Source organism: Procambarus clarkii, chromosome 62, assembly GCF_040958095.1.
Source record: "Procambarus clarkii isolate CNS0578487 chromosome 62, FALCON_Pclarkii_2.0, whole genome shotgun sequence".
Lineage (NCBI taxonomy): Eukaryota > Metazoa > Arthropoda > Malacostraca > Decapoda > Cambaridae > Procambarus > Procambarus clarkii.
Genome location: NC_091211.1, coordinates 14,229,745 through 14,253,954, shown reverse-complemented (window position 1 = coordinate 14,253,954; position 24,210 = coordinate 14,229,745).

Genomic DNA, 24,210 nt, shown 5'->3' with positions numbered 1-24,210 from the left:
CTTAAAATGCAATATTATGCGACATTCTGAGATTTGAAGGCCAAATCACATATCGTGATACTACATGAAATAGTATCGAAATATTGGTAAAAATGAATATATTTACGTAATATCAAAGTACATGATTAACGTGAAAAAGTCACTATTTTTTCATATATGAGGATTTTAACTTCAAATCATAGAGCGAGGTTTCGTATTATTTAGATCCAAGAAAAGACATATGACAATGTTGTTTCCAATACAAATTATAAAAAACAATGTGTTTTCATTAGAATGAACTAAAATGTTGTTGATTTTCCATTTATATTACCGATGAAAGATGTACACGTAAAACCGCTCTAATCCGGCTGAAACGTCGATATATGCAATAAAAACCGAACTTTTCCCCTTTTCAATATCTTACTCAGTATTTTAACGAGAAACAAATAGATGGTTGAAAATGAAGTATTTAAGGTTATTATCTAATCAATTATGTGTTTGCATCATTTTTATCGTATATATAATGAAAACCCATAAATTGAAAATTCACAAAAACGTGGAAAAACGGCAAAATATTGCCTAATTCGATTATATTTTGTTTAAATCTCACAGAGAAAAAAGGGATGATAAACGTCAAAATATTGCTAAATTCGATGATTTTTCGTACGTAACAAAATGCAAGAAAACTTGCTTAAAATGCAATATTAGGCGAAATTCTGAGATTTAAAAGCCAAATCACATATCGTGATACTACATGAAATAGTATCGAAATATTGGTAAAAATGAATATATTTACGTATTATCAAACTACATGAAAAACGTCAAAAAAGTCAATATTTTACCATATTTGAGGATTTTAACTTCAAAACATAGAGCGAGGTTTCGGATTATTTAGATCCAAGAAAAGACATATGACAATGTTGTTTACAATACAAATGATAAAACCAATGTGTTTTCATTAGAATTAACTAAAATGTTCCTGATTTTCCGTTTATATTACCGACGGAAGATGTACACGAAAACATCGCTATTCCGGCTGAAACGTCGATATATGCAATAAAAACAGAACTTCTCCCCTTTTCAATATCTTACAATTAATCTTTCAATATTTCAATATTTTAACGAGAAACAAATAGATGATTGAAAATGAAGTATTTAAGGTTATTATCTAATAAATTATGTGTTTGCTCCATTTTTATCGTATATATAATGAATATACCATAGACTGAAAATTCACAAAAACAAGGAAAAACGGCAAAATATTGCCTAATTCGATGATATTTTGTTTAAATCACACAGAGGAAAAGGGGATGGTAAACGTCAAAATATTGCTAAATTCGATGATTTTTAGTACGAAACAAAATGCAAGAAAACTTGCTTAAAATGCAATATTATGCGACATTCTGAGATTTGAAGGCCAAATCACATATCGTGATATTACATGAAATAGTATCGAAATATTGGTAAAAATGAATATATTTACGTATTATCAAACTACATGAAAAACGTCAAAAAAGTCACTATTTTACCATATTTAAGGATTTTTAACTTCAAAACATAGAGCGAGGTTTCGGATTATTTAGATCAAAGAAAAGACATATGACAATGTTGTTTCCAATACAAATGGTAAAACCAATGTGTTTTCATTAAAATTAACTAAAATATTCCTGATTTTCCGTTTATATTACCGACGGAAGATGTACACGAAAACATCTCTATTCCGGCTGAAACGACGATATATGCAATAAAAACAGAACTTCTCCCCTTTTAATATCTTACAATAAATCTTTCAACATTTCTATATTTTAACGAGAAACAAATAGATGATTGAAAATAAAGTATTTAAGGTTATTATTTAATAAATTATGTGTTTGCATCATTTTTATCGTATATATAATGAATATACCATAGACTGAAAATTCACAAAAACAAGGAAAAACGGCAAAATATTGCCTAATTCGATGATATTTTGTTTAAATCACACAGAGGAAAAGGGGATGGTAAACGTCAAAATATTGCTAAATTCGATGATTTTTAGTACGAAACAAAATGCAAGAAAACTTGCTTAAAATGCAATATTATGCGACATTCTGAGATTTGAAGGCCAAATCACATATCGTGATACTACATGAAATAGTATCGAAATATTGGTAAAAATGAATATATTTACATAATATCAAAGTACATGATTAACGTGAAAAAGTCACTATTTTTTCATATATGAGGATTTTAACTTCAAATCATAGAGCGAGGTTTCGTATTATTTAGATCCAAGAAAAGACATATGACAATGTTGTTTCCAATACAAATTATAAAAAACAATGTGTTTTCATTAGAATGAACTAAAATGTTGTTGATTTTCCATTTATATTACCGATGAAAGATGTACACGTAAAACCGCTCTAATCCGGCTGAAACGTCGATATATGCAATAAAAACCGAACTTTTCCCCTTTTCAATATCTTACTCAGTATTTTAACGAGAAACAAATAGATGGTTGAAAATGAAGTATTTAAGGTTATTATCTAATCAATTATGTGTTTGCATCATTTTTATCGTATATATAATGAAAACCCATAAATTGAAAATTCACAAAAACGTGGAAAAACGGCAAAATATTGCCTAATTCGATTATATTTTGTTTAAATCTCACAGAGAAAAAAGGGATGATAAACGTCAAAATATTGCTAAATTCGATGATTTTTCGTACGTAACAAAATGCAAGAAAACTTGCTTAAAATGCAATATTAGGCGAAATTCTGAGATTTAAAAGCCAAATCACATATCGTGATACTACATGAAATAGTATCGAAATATTGGTAAAAATGAATATATTTACGTATTATCAAACTACATGAAAAACGTCAAAAAAGTCAATATTTTACCATATTTGAGGATTTTAACTTCAAAACATAGAGCGAGGTTTCGGATTATTTAGATCCAAGAAAAGACATATGACAATGTTGTTTACAATACAAATGATAAAACCAATGTGTTTTCATTAGAATTAACTAAAATGTTCCTGATTTTCCGTTTATATTACCGACGGAAGATGTACACGAAAACATCGCTATTCCGGCTGAAACGTCGATATATGCAATAAAAACAGAACTTCTCCCCTTTTCAATATCTTACAATTAATCTTTCAATATTTCAATATTTTAACGAGAAACAAATAGATGATTGAAAATGAAGTATTTAAGGTTATTATCTAATAAATTATGTGTTTGCATCATTTTTATCGTATATATAATGAATATACCATAGACTGAAAATTCACAAAAACAAGGAAAAACGGCAAAATATTGCCTAATTCGATGATATTTTGTTTAAATCACACAGAGGAAAAGGGGATGGTAAACGTCAAAATATTGCTAAATTCGATGATTTTTAGTACGAAACAAAATGCAAGAAAACTTGCTTAAAATGCAATATTATGCGACATTCTGAGATTTGAAGGCCAAATCACATATCGTGATACTACATGAAATAGTATCGAAATATTGGTAAAAATGAATATATTTACGTATTATCAAACTACATGAAAAACGTGAAAAAAGTCACTATTTTACCATATTTGAGGATTTTAATTTCAAATCATAGACCGAGGTTTCGTATTATTTAGATCCAAGAAAAGACATATGACAATGTTGTTTCCAATACAAATGATAAAAAACAATGTGTTTTCATTAGAATGAACTAAAATGTTGATTTTCCGTTTATATTACCGATGGAAGATGTGCACGTAAAACCGCTCTAATCCGGCTGAAACGTCGATATATGCAATAAAAACCGAACTTTTCCCCTTTTCAAAATCTTACTCAGTATTTTAACGTGAAACAAATAGATGGTTGAAAATGAAGTATTTAAGGTTATTATCTAATCAATTATGTGTTTGCATCATTATTATCGTATATATAATGAAAACCCATAAATTGAAAATTCACAAAAACGTGGAAAAACGGCAAAATATTGCCTAATTCGATTATATTTTGTTTAAATCACACAGAGGAAAAGGGGATGATAAACGTCAAAATATTGCTAAATTCGATGATTTTTCTTACGAAACAAAATGCAAGAAAACTTGACTAAAAGTCAATATTAAGCGACATTCTGAGATTTGAATGCCAAATCACATATCGTGATACTACATGAAGTAGTATCGAAATATTGGTAAAAATGAATATATTTACGTAATATCAAATTACATGATTAACGTGAAGAGGTCACTATTTTACCATATTTGAGGATTTTATTTTCAAATCATAGAGCGAGGTTTCGTATTATTTAGATCCAAGAAAAGACATATGACAATGTTGTTTCCAATACAAATGATAAAAAACAATGTGTTTTCATTAGAATGAACTAAAATGTTGTTGATTTTCCGTTTATATTCCCGATGAAAGATGTACACGTTAAACCGCTCTAATCCGGCTGAAACGTCGATATATGCAATAAAAACCGAACTTCTCCCCTTTTCAATATCTTACTCAGTATTTTAACGAGAAACAAATAGATGGTTGAAAATGAAGTATTTAAGGTTATTATCTAATCAATTATGTGTTTGCATCATTTTTATCGTATATATAATGAAAACACATAAACTGAAAATTCACAAAAACGTTGAAAAACGGCAAAATATTGCCTAATTCGATTATATTTTGTTTAAATCACACAGAGGAAAAGGGGATGATAAACGTCAAAATATTGCTAAATTCGATGATTTTTCTTACAAAACAAAATGCAAGAAAACTTGACTAAAATTCAATATTATGCGACATTCTGAGATTTGAAGGCCAAATCACATATCGTGATACTACATGAAATAGTATCGAAATATTGGTAAAAATGAATATATTTACGTATTATCAAACTACATGAAAAACGTCAAAAAAGTCACTATTTTACCATATTTAAGGATTTTTAACTTCAAAACATAGAGCGAGGTTTCGGATTATTTAGATCCAAGAAAAGACATATGACAATGTTGTTTCCAATACAAATGATAAAACCAATGTGTTTTCATTAAAATTAACTAAAATATTCCTGATTTTCCGTTTATATTACCGACGGAAGATGTACACGAAAACATCTCTATTCCGGCTGAAACGACGATATATGCAATAAAAACAGAACTTCTCCCCTTTTCAATATCTTACAATAAATCTTTCAACATTTCTATATTTTAACGAGAAACAAATAGATGATTGAAAATAAAGTATTTAAGGTTATTATTTAATAAATTATGTGTTTGCATCATTTTTATCGTATATATAATGAATATACCATAGACTGAAAATTCACAAAAACAAGGAAAAACGGCAAAATATTGCCTAATTCGATGATATTTTGTTTAAATCACACAGAGGAAAAGGGGATGGTAAACGTCAAAATATTGCTAAATTCGATGATTTTTCTTACAAAACAAAATGCAAGAAAACTTGACTAAAATTCAATATTATGCGACATTCTGAGATTTGAAGGCCAAATCACATATCGTGATACTACATGAAATAGTATCGAAATATTGGTAAAAATGAATATATTTACGTATTATCAAACTACATGAAAAACGTCAAAAAAGTCACTATTTTACCATATTTAAGGATTTTTAACTTCAAAACATAGAGCGAGGTTTCGGATTATTTAGATCCAAGAAAAGACATATGACAATGTTGTTTCCAATACAAATGATAAAACCAATGTGTTTTCATTAGAATTAACTAAAATATTCCTGATTTTCCGTTTATATTACCGACGGAAGATGTACACGAAAACATCTCTATTCCGGATGAAACGTCGATATATGCAATAAAAACAGAACTTCTCCCCTTTTCAATATCTTACAATTAATCTTTCAATATTTCAATATTTTAACGAGAAACAAATAGATGATTGAAAATGAAGTATTTAAGGTTATTATCTAATAAATTATGTGTTTGCATCATTTTTATCGTACATATAATGAATATACCATAGACTGAAAATTCACAAAAACAAGGAAAAACGGCAAAATATTGCCTAATTCGATGATATTTTGTTTAAATCAAACAGAGGAAAAGGGGATGGTAAACGTCAAAATATTACTAAATTCGATGATTTTTAGTACGAAACAAAATGCAAGAAAACTTGCTTAAAATGCAATATTATGCGACATTCTGAGATTTGAAGGCCAAATCACATATCGTGATACTACATGAAATAGTATCGAAATATTGGTAAAAATGAATATATTTACGTATTATCAAACTACATGAAAAACGTCAAAAAAGTCACTATTTTACCATATTTAAGGATTTTTAACTTCAAAACATAGAGCGAGGTTTCGGATTATTTAGATCCAAGAAAAGACATATGACAATGTTGTTTCCAATACAAATGATAAAACCAATGTGTTTTCATTAAAATTAACTAAAATATTCCTGATTTTCCGTTTATATTACCGACGGAAGATGTACACGAAAACATCTCTATTCCGGCTGAAACGTCGATATATGCAATAAAAACAGAACTTCTCCCCTTTTCAATATCTTACAATTAATCTTTCAATATTTCAATATTTTAACGAGAAACAAATAGATGATTGAAAATGAAGTATTTAAGGTTATTATCTAATAAATTATGTGTTTGCATCATTTTTATCGTATATATAATGAATATACCATAGACTGAAAATTCACAAAAACAAGGAAAAACGGCAAAATATTGCCTAATTCGATGATATTTTGTTTAAATCACACAGAGGAAAAGGGGATGGTAAACGTCAAAATATTGCTAAATTCGATGATTTTTAGTACGAAACAAAATGCAAGAAAACTTGCTTAAAATGCAATATTATGCGACATTCTGAGATTTGAAGGCCAAATCACATATCGTGATACTACATGAAATAGTATCGAAATATTGGTAAAAATGAATATATTTACGTATTATCAAACTACATGAAAAACGTGAAAAAAGTCACTATTTTACCATATTTGAGGATTTTAATTTCAAATCATAGAGCGAGGTTTCGTATTATTTAGATCCAAGAAAAGACATATCACAATGTTGTTTACAATACAAATGATAAAACCAATGTGTTTTCATTAGAATTAACTAAAATGTTCCTGATTTTCCGTTTATATTACCGACGGAAGATGAACACGAAAACATCTATATTCCGGCTGAAACGTCGATATATGCAATAAAAACAGAACTTCTCCCCTTTTCAATATCTTACAATTAATCTTTCAATATTTCAATATTTTAACGAGAAACAAATAGATGATTGAAAATGAAGTATTTAAGGTTATTATCTAATAAATTATGTGTTTGCATCATTTTTATCGTATATATAATGAATATACCATAGACTGAAAATTCACAAAAACAAGGAAAAACGGCAAAATATTGCCTAATTCGATGATATTTTGTTTAAATCACACAGAGGAAAAGGGGATGGTAAACGTCAAAATATTGCTAAATTCGATGATTTTTAGTACGAAACAAAATGCAAGAAAACTTGCTTAATATGCAATATTATGCGACATTCTGAGATTTGAAGGCCAAATCACATATCGTGATACTACATGAAATAGTATCGAAATATTGGTAAAAATGAATATATTTACGTAATATCAAAGTACATGATTAACGTGAAAAAGTCACTATTTTTTCATATATGAGGATTTTAACTTCAAATCATAGAGCGAGGTTTCGTATTATTTAGATCCAAGAAAAGACATATGACAATGTTGTTTCCAATGCAAATTATAAAAAACAATGTGTTTTCATTAGAATGAACTAAAATGTTGTTGATTTTCCATTTATATTACCGATGAAAGATGTACACGTAAAACCGCTCTAATCCGGCTGAAACGTCGATATATGCAATAAAAACCGAACTTCTCCCCTTTTCAATATCTTACTCAGTATTTTAACGAGAAACAAATAGATGGTTGAAAATGAAGTATTTAAGGTTATTATCTAATCAATTATGTGTTTGCATCATTTTTATCGTATATATAATGAAAACCCATAAATTGAAAATTCACAAAAACGTGGAAAAACGGCAAAATATTGCCTAATTCGATTATATTTTGTTTAAATCTCACAGAGAAAAAAGGGATGATAAACGTCAAAATATTGCTAAATTCGATCATTTTTCGTACGAAACAAAATGCAAGAAAACTTGCTTAAAATGCAATATAATGCGAAATTCTGAGATTTGAAAGCCAAATCACATATCGTGATACTGTATGAAATAGTATCGAAATATTGGTAAAAATGAATATATTTACGTATTATCAAACTACATGAAAAACGTCAAAAAAGTCACTATTTTACCATATTTAAGGATTTTCAACTTCAAAACATAGAGCGAGGTTTCGGATTATTTAGATCCAAGAAAAGACATATGACAATGTTGTTTCCAATACAAATGATAAAACCAATGTGTTTTCATTAGAATTAACTAAAATATTCCTGATTTTCCGTTTATATTACCGACGGAAGATGTACACGAAAACATCTCTATTCCGGATGAAACGTCGATATATGCAATAAAAACAGAACTTCTCCCCTTTTCAATATCTTACAATTAATTTTTCAATATTTCAATATTTTAACGAGAAACAAATAGATGATTGAAAATGAAGTATTTAAGGTTATTATCTAATAAATTATGTGTTTGCATCATTTTTATCGTACATATAATGAATATACCATAGACTGAAAATTCACAAAAACAAGGAAAAACGGCAAAATATTGCCTAATTCGATGATATTTTGTTTAAATCACACAGAGGAAAAGGGGATGGTAAACGTCAAAATATTGCTAAATTCAATGACTTTTAGTACGAAACAAAATGCAAGAAAACTTGCTTAAAATGCAATATTATGCGACATTCTGAGATTTGAAGGCCAAATCACATATCGTGATACTACATGAAATAGTATCGAAATATTGGTAAAAATGAATATATTTATGTATTATCAAACTACATGAAAAACGTGAAAAAAGTCACTATTTTACCATATTTGAGGATTTTAACTTCAAATCATAGAGCGAGGTTTCGTATTATTTAGATCCAAGAAAAGACATATGACAATGTAGTTTCCAATACAAATGATAAAAAAAACAAAATGTGTTTTCATTAGAATGTGTTTTCATTAGAATATGTGTTTTCATTAGAATGAACTAAAATGTTGTTGATTTTCCGTTTATATTACCGATGGAAGATGTACACGTAAAACCGCTCTAATCCGGCTGAAACGTCGATATATGCAATAAAAACCGAACTTTTCCCCTTTTCAAAATCTTACTCAGTATTTTAACGTGAAACAAATAGATGGTTGAAAATGAAGTATTTAAGGTTATTATCTAATCAATTATGTGTTTGCATCATTTTTATCGTATATATAATGAAAACACATAAACTGAAAATTCACAAAAACGTTGAAAAACGGCAAAATATTGCCTAATTCGATTATATTTTGTTTAAATCACACAGAGGAAAAGGGGATGATAAACGTCAAAATATTGCTAAATTCGATGATTTTTCTTACAAAACAAAATGCAAGAAAACTTGACTAAAATTCAATATTATGCGACATTCTGAGATTTGAAGGCCAAATCACATATCGTGATACTACATGAAATAGTATCGAAATATTGGTAAAAATGAATATATTTACGTATTATCAAACTACATGAAAAACGTCAAAAAAGTCACTATTTTACCATATTTAAGGATTTTTAACTTCAAAACATAGAGCGAGGTTTCGGATTATTTAGATCCAAGAAAAGACATATGACAATGTTGTTTCCAATACAAATGATAAAACCAATGTGTTTTCATTAAAATTAACTAAAATATTCCTGATTTTCCGTTTATATTACCGACGGAAGATGTACACGAAAACATCTCTATTCCGGCTGAAACGACGATATATGCAATAAAAACAGAACTTCTCCCCTTTTCAATATCTTACAATAAATCTTTCAACATTTCTATATTTTAACGAGAAACAAATAGATGATTGAAAATAAAGTATTTAAGGTTATTATTTAATAAATTATGTGTTTGCATCATTTTTATCGTATATATAATGAATATACCATAGACTGAAAATTCACAAAAACAAGGAAAAACGGCAAAATATTGCCTAATTCGATGATATTTTGTTTAAATCACACAGAGGAAAAGGGGATGGTAAACGTCAAAATATTGCTAAATTCGATGATTTTTCTTACAAAACAAAATGCAAGAAAACTTGACTAAAATTCAATATTATGCGACATTCTGAGATTTGAAGGCCAAATCACATATCGTGATACTACATGAAATAGTATCGAAATATTGGTAAAAATGAATATATTTACGTATTATCAAACTACATGAAAAACGTCAAAAAAGTCACTATTTTACCATATTTAAGGATTTTTAACTTCAAAACATAGAGCGAGGTTTCGGATTATTTAGATCCAAGAAAAGACATATGACAATGTTGTTTCCAATACAAATGATAAAACCAATGTGTTTTCATTAGAATTAACTAAAATATTCCTGATTTTCCGTTTATATTACCGACGGAAGATGTACACGAAAACATCTCTATTCCGGATGAAACGTCGATATATGCAATAAAAACAGAACTTCTCCCCTTTTCAATATCTTACAATTAATCTTTCAATATTTCAATATTTTAACGAGAAACAAATAGATGATTGAAAATGAAGTATTTAAGGTTATTATCTAATAAATTATGTGTTTGCATCATTTTTATCGTACATATAATGAATATACCATAGACTGAAAATTCACAAAAACAAGGAAAAACGGCAAAATATTGCCTAATTCGATGATATTTTGTTTAAATCAAACAGAGGAAAAGGGGATGGTAAACGTCAAAATATTACTAAATTCGATGATTTTTAGTACGAAACAAAATGCAAGAAAACTTGCTTAAAATGCAATATTATGCGACATTCTGAGATTTGAAGGCCAAATCACATATCGTGATACTACATGAAATAGTATCGAAATATTGGTAAAAATGAATATATTTACGTATTATCAAACTACATGAAAAACGTCAAAAAAGTCACTATTTTACCATATTTAAGGATTTTTAACTTCAAAACATAGAGCGAGGTTTCGGATTATTTAGATCCAAGAAAAGACATATGACAATGTTGTTTCCAATACAAATGATAAAACCAATGTGTTTTCATTAAAATTAACTAAAATATTCCTGATTTTCCGTTTATATTACCGACGGAAGATGTACACGAAAACATCTCTATTCCGGCTGAAACGTCGATATATGCAATAAAAACAGAACTTCTCCCCTTTTCAATATCTTACAATTAATCTTTCAATATTTCAATATTTTAACGAGAAACAAATAGATGATTGAAAATGAAGTATTTAAGGTTATTATCTAATAAATTATGTGTTTGCATCATTTTTATCGTATATATAATGAATATACCATAGACTGAAAATTCACAAAAACAAGGAAAAACGGCAAAATATTGCCTAATTCGATGATATTTTGTTTAAATCACACAGAGGAAAAGGGGATGGTAAACGTCAAAATATTGCTAAATTCGATGATTTTTAGTACGAAACAAAATGCAAGAAAACTTGCTTAAAATGCAATATTATGCGACATTCTGAGATTTGAAGGCCAAATCACATATCGTGATACTACATGAAATAGTATCGAAATATTGGTAAAAATGAATATATTTACGTATTATCAAACTACATGAAAAACGTGAAAAAAGTCACTATTTTACCATATTTGAGGATTTTAATTTCAAATCATAGAGCGAGGTTTCGTATTATTTAGATCCAAGAAAAGACATATGACAATGTTGTTTACAATACAAATGATAAAACCAATGTGTTTTCATTAGAATTAACTAAAATGTTCTTGATTTTCCGTTTATATTACCGACGGAAGATGAACACGAAAACATCTATATTCCGGCTGAAACGTCGATATATGCAATAAAAACAGAACTTCTCCCCTTTTCAATATCTTACAATTAATCTTTCAATATTTCAATATTTTAACGAGAAACAAATAGATGATTGAAAATGAAGTATTTAAGGTTATTATCTAATAAATTATGTGTTTGCATCATTTTTATCGTATATATAATGAATATACCATAGACTGAAAATTCACAAAAACAAGGAAAAACGGCAAAATATTGCCTAATTCGATGATATTTTGTTTAAATCACACAGAGGAAAAGGGGATGGTAAACGTCAAAATATTGCTAAATTCGATGATTTTTAGTACGAAACAAAATGCAAGAAAACTTGCTTAATATGCAATATTATGCGACATTCTGAGATTTGAAGGCCAAATCACATATCGTGATACTACATGAAATAGTATCGAAATATTGGTAAAAATGAATATATTTACGTAATATCAAAGTACATGATTAACGTGAAAAAGTCACTATTTTTTCATATATGAGGATTTTAACTTCAAATCATAGAGCGAGGTTTCGTATTATTTAGATCCAAGAAAAGACATATGACAATGTTGTTTCCAATGCAAATTATAAAAAACAATGTGTTTTCATTAGAATGAACTAAAATGTTGTTGATTTTCCATTTATATTACCGATGAAAGATGTACACGTAAAACCGCTCTAATCCGGCTGAAACGTCGATATATGCAATAAAAACCGAACTTCTCCCCTTTTCAATATCTTACTCAGTATTTTAACGAGAAACAAATAGATGGTTGAAAATGAAGTATTTAAGGTTATTATCTAATCAATTATGTGTTTGCATCATTTTTATCGTATATATAATGAAAACCCATAAATTGAAAATTCACAAAAACGTGGAAAAACGGCAAAATATTGCCTAATTCGATTATATTTTGTTTAAATCTCACAGAGAAAAAAGGGATGATAAACGTCAAAATATTGCTAAATTCGATCATTTTTCGTACGAAACAAAATGCAAGAAAACTTGCTTAAAATGCAATATAATGCGAAATTCTGAGATTTGAAAGCCAAATCACATATCGTGATACTGTATGAAATAGTATCGAAATATTGGTAAAAATGAATATATTTACGTATTATCAAACTACATGAAAAACGTCAAAAAAGTCACTATTTTACCATATTTAAGGATTTTCAACTTCAAAACATAGAGCGAGGTTTCGGATTATTTAGATCCAAGAAAAGACATATGACAATGTTGTTTCCAATACAAATGATAAAACCAATGTGTTTTCATTAGAATTAACTAAAATATTCCTGATTTTCCGTTTATATTACCGACGGAAGATGTACACGAAAACATCTCTATTCCGGATGAAACGTCGATATATGCAATAAAAACAGAACTTCTCCCCTTTTCAATATCTTACAATTAATCTTTCAATATTTCAATATTTTAACGAGAAACAAATAGATGATTGAAAATGAAGTATTTAAGGTTATTATCTAATAAATTATGTGTTTGCATCATTTTTATCGTACATATAATGAATATACCATAGACTGAAAATTCACAAAAACAAGGAAAAACGGCAAAATATTGCCTAATTCGATGATATTTTGTTTAAATCACACAGAGGAAAAGGGGATGGTAAACGTCAAAATATTGCTAAATTCAATGACTTTTAGTACAAAACAAAATGCAAGAAAACTTGCTTAAAATGCAATATTATGCGACATTCTGAGATTTGAAGGCCAAATCACATATCGTGATACTACATGAAATAGTATCGAAATATTGGTAAAAATGAATATATTTATGTATTATCAAACTACATGAAAAACGTGAAAAAAGTCACTATTTTACCATATTTGAGGATTTTAACTTCAAATCATAGAGCGAGGTTTCGTATTATTTAGATCCAAGAAAAGACATATGACAATGTAGTTTCCAATACAAATGATAAAAAAAACAAAATGTGTTTTCATTAGAATGTGTTTTCATTAGAATATGTGTTTTCATTAGAATGAACTAAAATGTTGTTGATTTTCCGTTTATATTACCGATGGAAGATGTACACGTAAAACCGCTCTAATCCGGCTGAAACGTCGATATATGCAATAAAAACCGAACTTTTCCCCTTTTCAAAATCTTACTCAGTATTTTAACGTGAAACAAATAGATGGTTGAAAATGAAGTATTTAAGGTTATTATCTAATCAATTATGTGTTTGCATCATTTTTATCGTATATATAATGAAAACACATAAACTGAAAATTCACAAAAACGTGGAAAAACGGCAAAATATTGCCTAATTCGATTATATTTTGTTTAAATCACACAGAGGAAAAGGGGATGATAAACGTCAAAATATTGCTAAATTCGATGATTTTTCGTACGAAACAAAATGCAAGAAAACTTGACTAAAATTCAATATTAAGCGACATTCTGAGATTTGAAGGCCAAATCACATATCGTGATACTACATGAAATAGTATCGAAATATTGGTAAAAATAAATATATTTACGTATTATCAAACTACATGAAAAACGTCAAAAAAGTCACTATTTTACCATATTTAAGGATTTTTAACTTCAAAACATAGAGCGAGGTTTCGGATTATTTAGATCCAAGAAAAGACATATGACAATGTTGTTTCCAATACAAATGATAAAACCAATGTGTTTTCATTAAAATTAACTAAAATATTCCTTGATTAACGTGAAAAAGTCACTATTTTTTCAGAAATGAGGATTTTAACTTCAAATCATAGAGCGAGGTTTCGTATTATTTAGATCCAAGAAAAGACATATGACAATGTTGTTTCCAATACAAATGATAAAAAACACTGTGTTTTCATTAGAATGAACTAAAATGTTGTTGATTTTCCGTTTATATTACCGATGAAAGATGTACACGTAAAACCGCTCTAATCCGGCTGAAACGTCGATATATGCAATAAAAACCGAACTTCTCCCCTTTTCAATATCTTACTCAGTATTTTAACGAGAAAAAAATAGATGGTTGAAAATGAAGTATTTAAGGTTATTATCTAATCAATTATGTGTTTGCATCATTTTTATCGTATATATAATGAATTAATACCCATAGACTGAAAATTCACAAAAACGTGGAAAAACTGCAAAATATTGCCTAATTCGGTGATATTTTGTTTAAATCATATGAAGGAAAAGGGGGATGATAAACGTCAAAATATTGCTAAATTCGATGATTTTTCGTACGAAACAAAATGCAAGAAAACTTGCTTAAAATGCAATATTAGGCGAAATTCTGAGATTTGAAAGCCAAATCACATATCGTGATACTACATGAAATAGTGTCGAAATATTGGTAAAAATGAATATATTTACGTATTATCAAACTACATGAAAAACGTCAAAAAAGTCACTATTTTACCATATTTAAGGATTTTTAACTTCAAAACATAGAGCGAGGTTTCGGATTATTTAGATCCAAGAAAAGACATATGACAATGTTGTTTCCAATACAAATGATAAAACCAATGTGTTTTCATTAAAATTAACTAAAATATTCCTGATTTTCCGTTTATATTACCGACGGAAGATGTACACGAAAACATCTCTATTCCGGCTGAAACGTCGATATATGCAATAAAAACAGAACTTCTCCCCTTTTCAATATCTTACAATTAATCTTTCAATATTTCAATATTTTAACGAGAAACAAATAGATGATTGAAAATGAAGTATTTAAGGTTATTATCTAATCAATTATGTGTTTGCATCATTTTTATCGTATATATAATGAAAACACATAAACTGAAAATTCACAAAAACGTGGAAAAACGGCAAAATATTGCCTAATTCGATTATATTTTGTTTAAATCACACAGAGGAAAAGGGGATGATAAACGTCAAAATATTGCTAAATTCGATGATTTTTCGTACGAAACAAAATGCAAGAAAACTTGACTAAAATTCAATATTAAGCGACATTCTGAGATTTGAAGGCCAAATCACATATCGTGATACTACATGAAATAGTATCGAAATATTGGTAAAAATGAATATATTTACGTATTATCAAACTACATGAAAAACGTCAAAAAAGTCACTATTTTACCATATTTAAGGATTTTTAACTTCAAAACATAGAGCGAGGTTTCGGATTATTTAGATCCAAGAAAAGACATATGACAATGTTGTTTCCAATACAAATGATAAAACCAATGTGTTTTCATTAAAATTAACTAAAATATTCCTTGATTAACGTGAAAAAGTCACTATTTTTTCAGAAATGAGGATTTTAACTTCAAATCATAGAGCGAGGTTTCGTATTATTTAGATCCAAGAAAAGACATATGACAATGTTGTTTCCAATACAAATGATAAAAAACACTGTGTTTTCATTAGAATGAACTAAAATGTTGTTGATTTTCCGTTTATATTACCGATGAAAGATGTACACGTAAAACCGCTCTAATCCGGCTGAAACGTCGATATATGCAATAAAAACCGAACTTCTCCCCTTTTCAATATCTTACTCAGTATTTTAACGAGAAAAAAATAGATGGTTGAAAATGAAGTATTTAAGGTTATTATCTAATCAATTATGTGTTTGCATCATTTTTATCGTATATATAATGAATTAATACCCATAGACTGAAAATTCACAAAAACGTGGAAAAACTGCAAAATATTGCCTAATTCGATGATATTTTGTTTAAATCATATGAAGGAAAAGGGGGATGATAAACGTCAAAATATTGCTAAATTCAATGATTTTTCGTACGAAACAAAATGCAAGAAAACTTGCTTAAAATGCAATATTAGGCGAAATTCTGAGATTTGAAAGCCAAATCACATATCGTGATACTACATGAAATAGTGTCGAAATATTGGTAAAAATGAATATATTTACGTATTATCAAACTACATGAAAAACGTCAAAAAAGTCACTATTTTACCATATTTAAGGATTTTTAACTTCAAAACATAGAGCGAGGTTTCGGATTATTTAGATCCAAGAAAAGACATATGACAATGTTGTTTCCAATACAAATGATAAAACCAATGTGTTTTCATTAAAATTAACTAAAATATTCCTGATTTTCCGTTTATATTACCGACGGAAGATGTACACGAAAACATCTCTATTCCGGCTGAAACGTCGATATATGCAATAAAAACAGAACTTCTCCCCTTTTCAATATCTTACAATTAATCTTTCAATATTTCAATATTTTAACGAGAAACAAATAGATGATTGAAAATGAAGTATTTAAGGTTATTATCTAATCAATTATGTGTTTGCATCATTTTTATCGTATATATAATGAAAACACATAAACTGAAAATTCACAAAAACGTGGAAAAACGGCAAAATATTGCCTAATTCGATTATATTTTGTTTAAATCACACAGAGGAAAAGGGGATGATAAACGTCAAAATATTGCTAAATTCGATGATTTTTCGTACGAAACAAAATGCAAGAAAACTTGACTAAAATTCAATATTAAGCGACATTCTGAGATTTGAAGGCCAAATCACATATCGTGATACTACATGAAATAGTATCGAAATATTGGTAAAAATGAATATATTTACGTATTATCAAACTACATGAAAAACGTCAAAAAAGTCACTATTTTACCATATTTAAGGATTTTTAACTTCAAAACATAGAGCGAGGTTTCGGATTATTTAGATCCAAGAAAAGACATATGACAATGTTGTTTCCAATACAAATGATAAAACCAATGTGTTTTCATTAAAATTAACTAAAATATTCCTTGATTAACGTGAAAAAGTCACTATTTTTTCAGAAATGAGGATTTTAACTTCAAATCATAGAGCGAGGTTTCGTATTATTTAGATCCAAGAAAAGACATATGACAATGTTGTTTCCAATACAAATGATAAAAAACACTGTGTTTTCATTAGAATGAACTAAAATGTTGTTGATTTTCCGTTTATATTACCGATGAAAGATGTACACGTAAAACCGCTCTAATCCGGCTGAAACGTCGATATATGCAATAAAAACCGAACTTCTCCCCTTTTCAATATCTTACTCAGTATTTTAACGAGAAAAAAATAGATGGTTGAAAATGAAGTATTTAAGGTTATTATCTAATCAATTATGTGTTTGCATCATTTTTATCGTATATATAATGAATTAATACCCATAGACTGAAAATTCACAAAAACGTGGAAAAACTGCAAAATATTGCCTAATTCGATGATATTTTGTTTAAATCATATGAAGGAAAAGGGGGATGATAAACGTCAAAATATTGCTAAATTCAATGATTTTTCGTACGAAACAAAATGCAAGAAAACTTGCTTAAAATGCAATATTAGGCGAAATTCTGAGATTTGAAAGCCAAATCACATATCGTGATACTACATGAAATAGTGTCGAAATATTGGTAAAAATGAATATATTTACGTATTATCAAACTACATGAAAAACGTCAAAAAAGTCACTATTTTACCATATTTAAGGATTTTTAACTTCAAAACATAGAGCGAGGTTTCGGATTATTTAGATCCAAGAAAAGACATATGACAATGTTGTTTCCAATACAAATGATAAAACCAATGTGTTTTCATTAAAATTAACTAAAATATTCCTGATTTTCCGTTTATATTACCGACGGAAGATGTACACGAAAACATCTCTATTCCGGCTGAAACGTCGATATATGCAATAAAAACAGAACTTCTCCCCTTTTCAATATCTTACAATTAATCTTTCAATATTTCAATATTTTAACGAGAAACAAATAGATGATTGAAAATGAAGTATTTAAGGTTATTATCTAATAAATTATGTGTTTGCATCATTTTTATCGTATATATAATGAATATACCATAGACTGAAAATTCACAAAAACAAGGAAAAACGGCAAAATATTGCCTAATTCGATGATATTTTGTTTAAATCACACAGAGGAAAAGGGGATGGTAAACGTCAAAATATTGCTAAATTCGATGATTTTTAGTACGAAACAAAATGCAAGAAAACTTGCTTAAAATGCAATATTATGCGACATTCTGAGATTTGAAGGCCAAATCACATATCGTGATACTACATGAAATAGTATCGAAATATTGGTAAAAATGAATATATTTACGTATTATCAAACTACATGAAAAACGTGAAAAAAGTCACTATTTTACCATATTTGAGGATTTTAGTTTCAAATCATAGAGCGAGGTTTCGTATTATTTAGATCCAAGAAAAGACATATGACAATGTTGTTTCCAATACAAATGATAAAAAACAATGTGTTTTCATTAGAATGAACTAAAATGTTGATTTTCCGTTTATATTACCGATGGAAGATGTACACGTAAAACCACTCTAATCCGGCTGAAACGTCGATATATGCAATAAAAACCGAACTTCTCCCCTTTTCAATATCTTACTCAGTATTTTAACGAGAAACAAATAGATGGTTGAAAATGAAGTATTTAAGGTTATTATCTAATCAATTATGTGTTTACATCATTTTTATCGTATATATAATGAATTAATACCCATAGATTGAAAATTCACAAAAACGTGGAAAAACTGCAAAATATTGCCTAATTCGATGATATTTTGTTTAAATCATATGAAGGAAAAGGGGGATGATAAACGTCAAAATATTGCTAAATTCGATGATTTTTCGTACGAAACAAAATGCAAGAAAACTTGCTTAAAATGCAATATTAGGCGAAATTCTGAGATTTAAAAGCCAAATCACATATCGTGATACTACATGAAATAGTATCGAAATATTGGTAAAAATGAATATATTTACGTATTATCAAACTACATGAAAAACGTCAAAAAAGTCAATATTTTACCATATTTAAGGATTTTAACTTCAAAACATAGAGCGAGGTTTCGGATTATTTAGATCCAAGAAAAGACATATGACAATGTTGTTTACAATACAAATGATAAAACCAATGTGTTTTCATTAGAATTAACTAAAATGTTCCTGATTTTCCGTTTATATTACCGACGGAAGATGTACACGAAAACATCGCTATTCCGGCTGAAACGTCGATATATGCAATAAAAACAGAACTTCTCCCCTTTTCAATATCTTACAATTAATCTTTCAATATTTCAATATTTTAACGAGAAACAAATAGATGATTGAAAATGAAGTATTTAAGGTTATTATCTAATAAATTATGTGTTTGCATCATTTTTATCGTATATATAATGAATATACCATAGACTGAAAATTCAGAAAAACAAGGAAAAACGGCAAAATATTGCCTAATTCGATGATATTTTGTTTAAATCACACAGGGGAAAAGGGGATGGTAAACGTCAAAATATTGCTAAATTCGATGATTTTTAGTTCGAAACAAAATGCAAGAAAACTTGCTTAAAATGCAATATTATGCGACATTCTGAGATTTGAAGGCCAAATCACATATCGTGATACTACATGAAATAGTATCGAAATATTGGTAAAAATGAATATATTTACGTATTATCAAACTACATGAAAAACGTGAAAAAAGTCACTATTTTACCATATTTGAGGATTTTAATTTCAAATCATAGAGCGAGGTTTCGTATTATTTAGATCCAAGAAAAGACATATGACAATGTTGTTTCCAATACAAATGATAAAAAACAATGTGTTTTCATTAGAATGAACTAAAATGTTGATTTTCCGTTTATATTACCGATGGAAGATGTACACGTAAAACCGCTCTTATCCGGCTGAAACGTCGATATATGCAATAAAAACCGAACTTTTCCCCTTTTCAAAATCTTACTCAGTATTTTAACGTGAAACAAATAGATGGTTGAAAATGAAGTATTTAAGGTTATTATCTAATCAATTATGTGTTTGCATCAATATTATCGTATATATAATGAAAACCCATAAACTGAAAATTCACAAAAACGTGGAAAAACGGCAAAATATTGCCTAATTCGATTATATTTTGTTTAAATCACACAGAGGAAAAGGGGATGATAAACGTCAAAATATTGCTAAATTCGATGATTTTTCTTACGAAACAAAATGCAAGAAAACTTGACTAAAATTCAATATTAAGCGACATTCTGAGATTTGAAGGCCAAATCACATATCGTGATACTACATGAAGTAGTATCGAAATATTGGTAAAAATGAATATATTTACGTAATATCAAATTACATGATTAACGTGAAGAGGTCACTATTTTACCATATTTGAGGATTTTATTTTCAAATCATAGAGCGAGGTTTCGTATTATTTAGATCCAAGAAAAGACATATGACAATGTTGTTTCCAATACAAATGATAAAAAACAATGTGTTTTCATTAGAATGAACTAAAATGTTGTTGAGTTTCCGCTTATATTCCCGATGAAAGATGTACACGTTAAACCGCTCTAATCCGGCTGAAACGTCGATATATGCAATAAAAACCGAACTTCTCCCCTTTTCAATATCTTACTCAGTATTTTAACGAGAAACAAATAGATGGTTGAAATTGAAGTATTTAAGGTTATTATCTAATCAATTATGTGTTTGCATCAATTTTATCGTATATATAATGAAAACACATAAACTGAAAATTCACAAAAACGTTGAAAAACGGCAAAATATTGCCTAATTCGATTATATTTTGTTTAAATCACACAGAGGAAAAGGGGTTGATAAACGTCAAAATATTGCTAAATTCGATGATTTTTCTTACGAAACAAAATGCAAGAAAACTTGACTAAAATTCAATATTAAGCGACATTCTGAGATTTGAAGGCCAAATCACATATCGTGATACTACATGAAGTAGTATCGAAATATTGGTAAAAATGAATATATTTACGTAATATCAAATTACATGATTAACGTGAAGAGGTCACTATTTTACCATATTTGAGGATTTTATTTTCAAATCATAGAGCGAGGTTTCGTATTATTTAGATCCAAGAAAAGACATATGACAATGTTGTTTCCAATACAAATGATAAAAAACAATGTGTTTTCATTAGAATGAACTAAAATGTTGTTGAGTTTCCGCTTATATTCCCGATGAAAGATGTACACGTTAAACCGCTCTAATCCGGCTGAAACGTCGATATATGCAATAAAAACCGAACTTCTCCCCTTTTCAATATCTTACTCAGTATTTTAACGAGAAACAAATAGATGGTTGAAATTGAAGTATTTAAGGTTATTATCTAATCAATTATGTGTTTGCATCAATTTTATCGTATATATAATGAAAACACATAAACTGAAAATTCACAAAAACGTTGAAAAACGGCAAAATATTGCCTAATTCGATTATATTTTGTTTAAATCACACAGAGGAAAAGGGGTTGATAAACGTCAAAATATTGCTAAATTCGATGATTTTTCTTACGAAACAAAATGCAAGAAAACTTGACTAAAATTCAATATTATGCGACATTCTGAGATTTGAAGGCCAAATCACATATCGTGATACTACATGAAATAGTATCGACATATTGGTAAAAATGAATATATTTACGTATTATCAAACTACATGAAAAACGTCAAAAAAGTCACTATTTTACCATATTTAAGGATTTTTAACTTCAAAACATAGAGCGAGGTTTCGGATTATTTAGATCCAAGAAAAGACATATGACAATGTTGTTTCCAATACAAATGATAAAACCAATGTGTTTTCATTAAAATTAACTAAAATATTCCTGATTTTCCGTTTATATTACCGACGGAAGATGTACACGAAAACATCTCTATTCCGGCTGAAACGTCGATATATGCAATAAAAACAGAACTTCTCCCCTTTTCAATATCTTACAATTAATCTTTCAATATTTCAATATTTTAACGAGAAACAAATAGATGATTGAAAATGAAGTATTTAAGGTTATTATCTAATAAATTATGTGTTTGCATCATTTTTATCGTATATATAATGAATATACCATAGACTGAAAATTCACAAAAACAAGGAAAAACGGCAAAATATTGCCTAATTCGATGATATTTTGTTTAAATCACACAGAGGAAAAGGGGATGGTAAACGTCAAAATATTGCTAAATTCGATGATTTTTAGTACGAAACAAAATGCAAGAAAACTTGCTTAAAATGCAATATTATGCGACATTCTGAGATTTGAAGGCCAAATCACATATCGTGATACTACATGAAATAGTATCGAAATATTGGTAAAAATGAATATATTTACGTATTATCAAACTACATGAAAAACGTGAAAAAAGTCACTATTTTACCATATTTGAGGATTTTAGTTTCAAATCATAGAGCGAGGTTTCGTATTATTTAGATCCAAGAAAAGACATATGACAATGTTGTTTCCAATACAAATGATAAAAAACAATGTGTTTTCATTAGAATGAACTAAAATGTTGATTTTCCGTTTATATTACCGATGGAAGATGTACACGTAAAACCACTCTAATCCGGCTGAAACGTCGATATATGCAATAAAAACCGAACTTTTCCACTTTTCAAAATCTTACTCAGTATTTTAACGTGAAACAAATAGATGGTTGAAAATGAAGTATTTACGGTTATTATCTATTCAATTATGTGTTTGCATCATTATTATCGTATATATAATGAAAACCCATAAACTGAAAATTCACAAAAACGTGGAAAAACGGCAAAATATTGCCTAATTCGATTATAATTTGTTTAAATCACACAGAGGAAAAGGGGATGATAAACGTCAAAATATTGCTAAATTCGATGATTTTTCTTACGAAACAAAATGCAAGAAAACTTGACTAAAATTCAATATTAAGCGACATTCTGAGATTTGAAGGCCAAATCACATATCGTGATACTACATGAAGTAGTATCGAAATATTGGTAAAAATGAATATATTTACGTAATATCAAATTACATGATTAACGTGAAGAGGTCACTATTTTACCATATTTGAGGATTTTATTTTCAAATCATAGAGCGAGGTTTCGTATTATTTAGATCCAAGAAAAGACATGACAATGTTGTTTCCAATACAAATGATAAAAAACAATGTGTTTTCATTAGAATGAACTAAAATGTTGTTGATTTTCCGTTTATATTACCGATGAAAGATGTACACGTTAAACCGCTCTAATCCGGCTGAAACGTCGATATATGCAATAAAAACCGAACTTCTCCCCTTTTCAATATCTTACTCAGTATTTTAACGAGAAACAAATAGATGGTTGAAAATGAAGTATTTAAGGTTATTATCTAATCAATTATGTGTTTACATCATTTTTATCGTATATATAATGAATTAATACCCATAGATTGAAAATTCA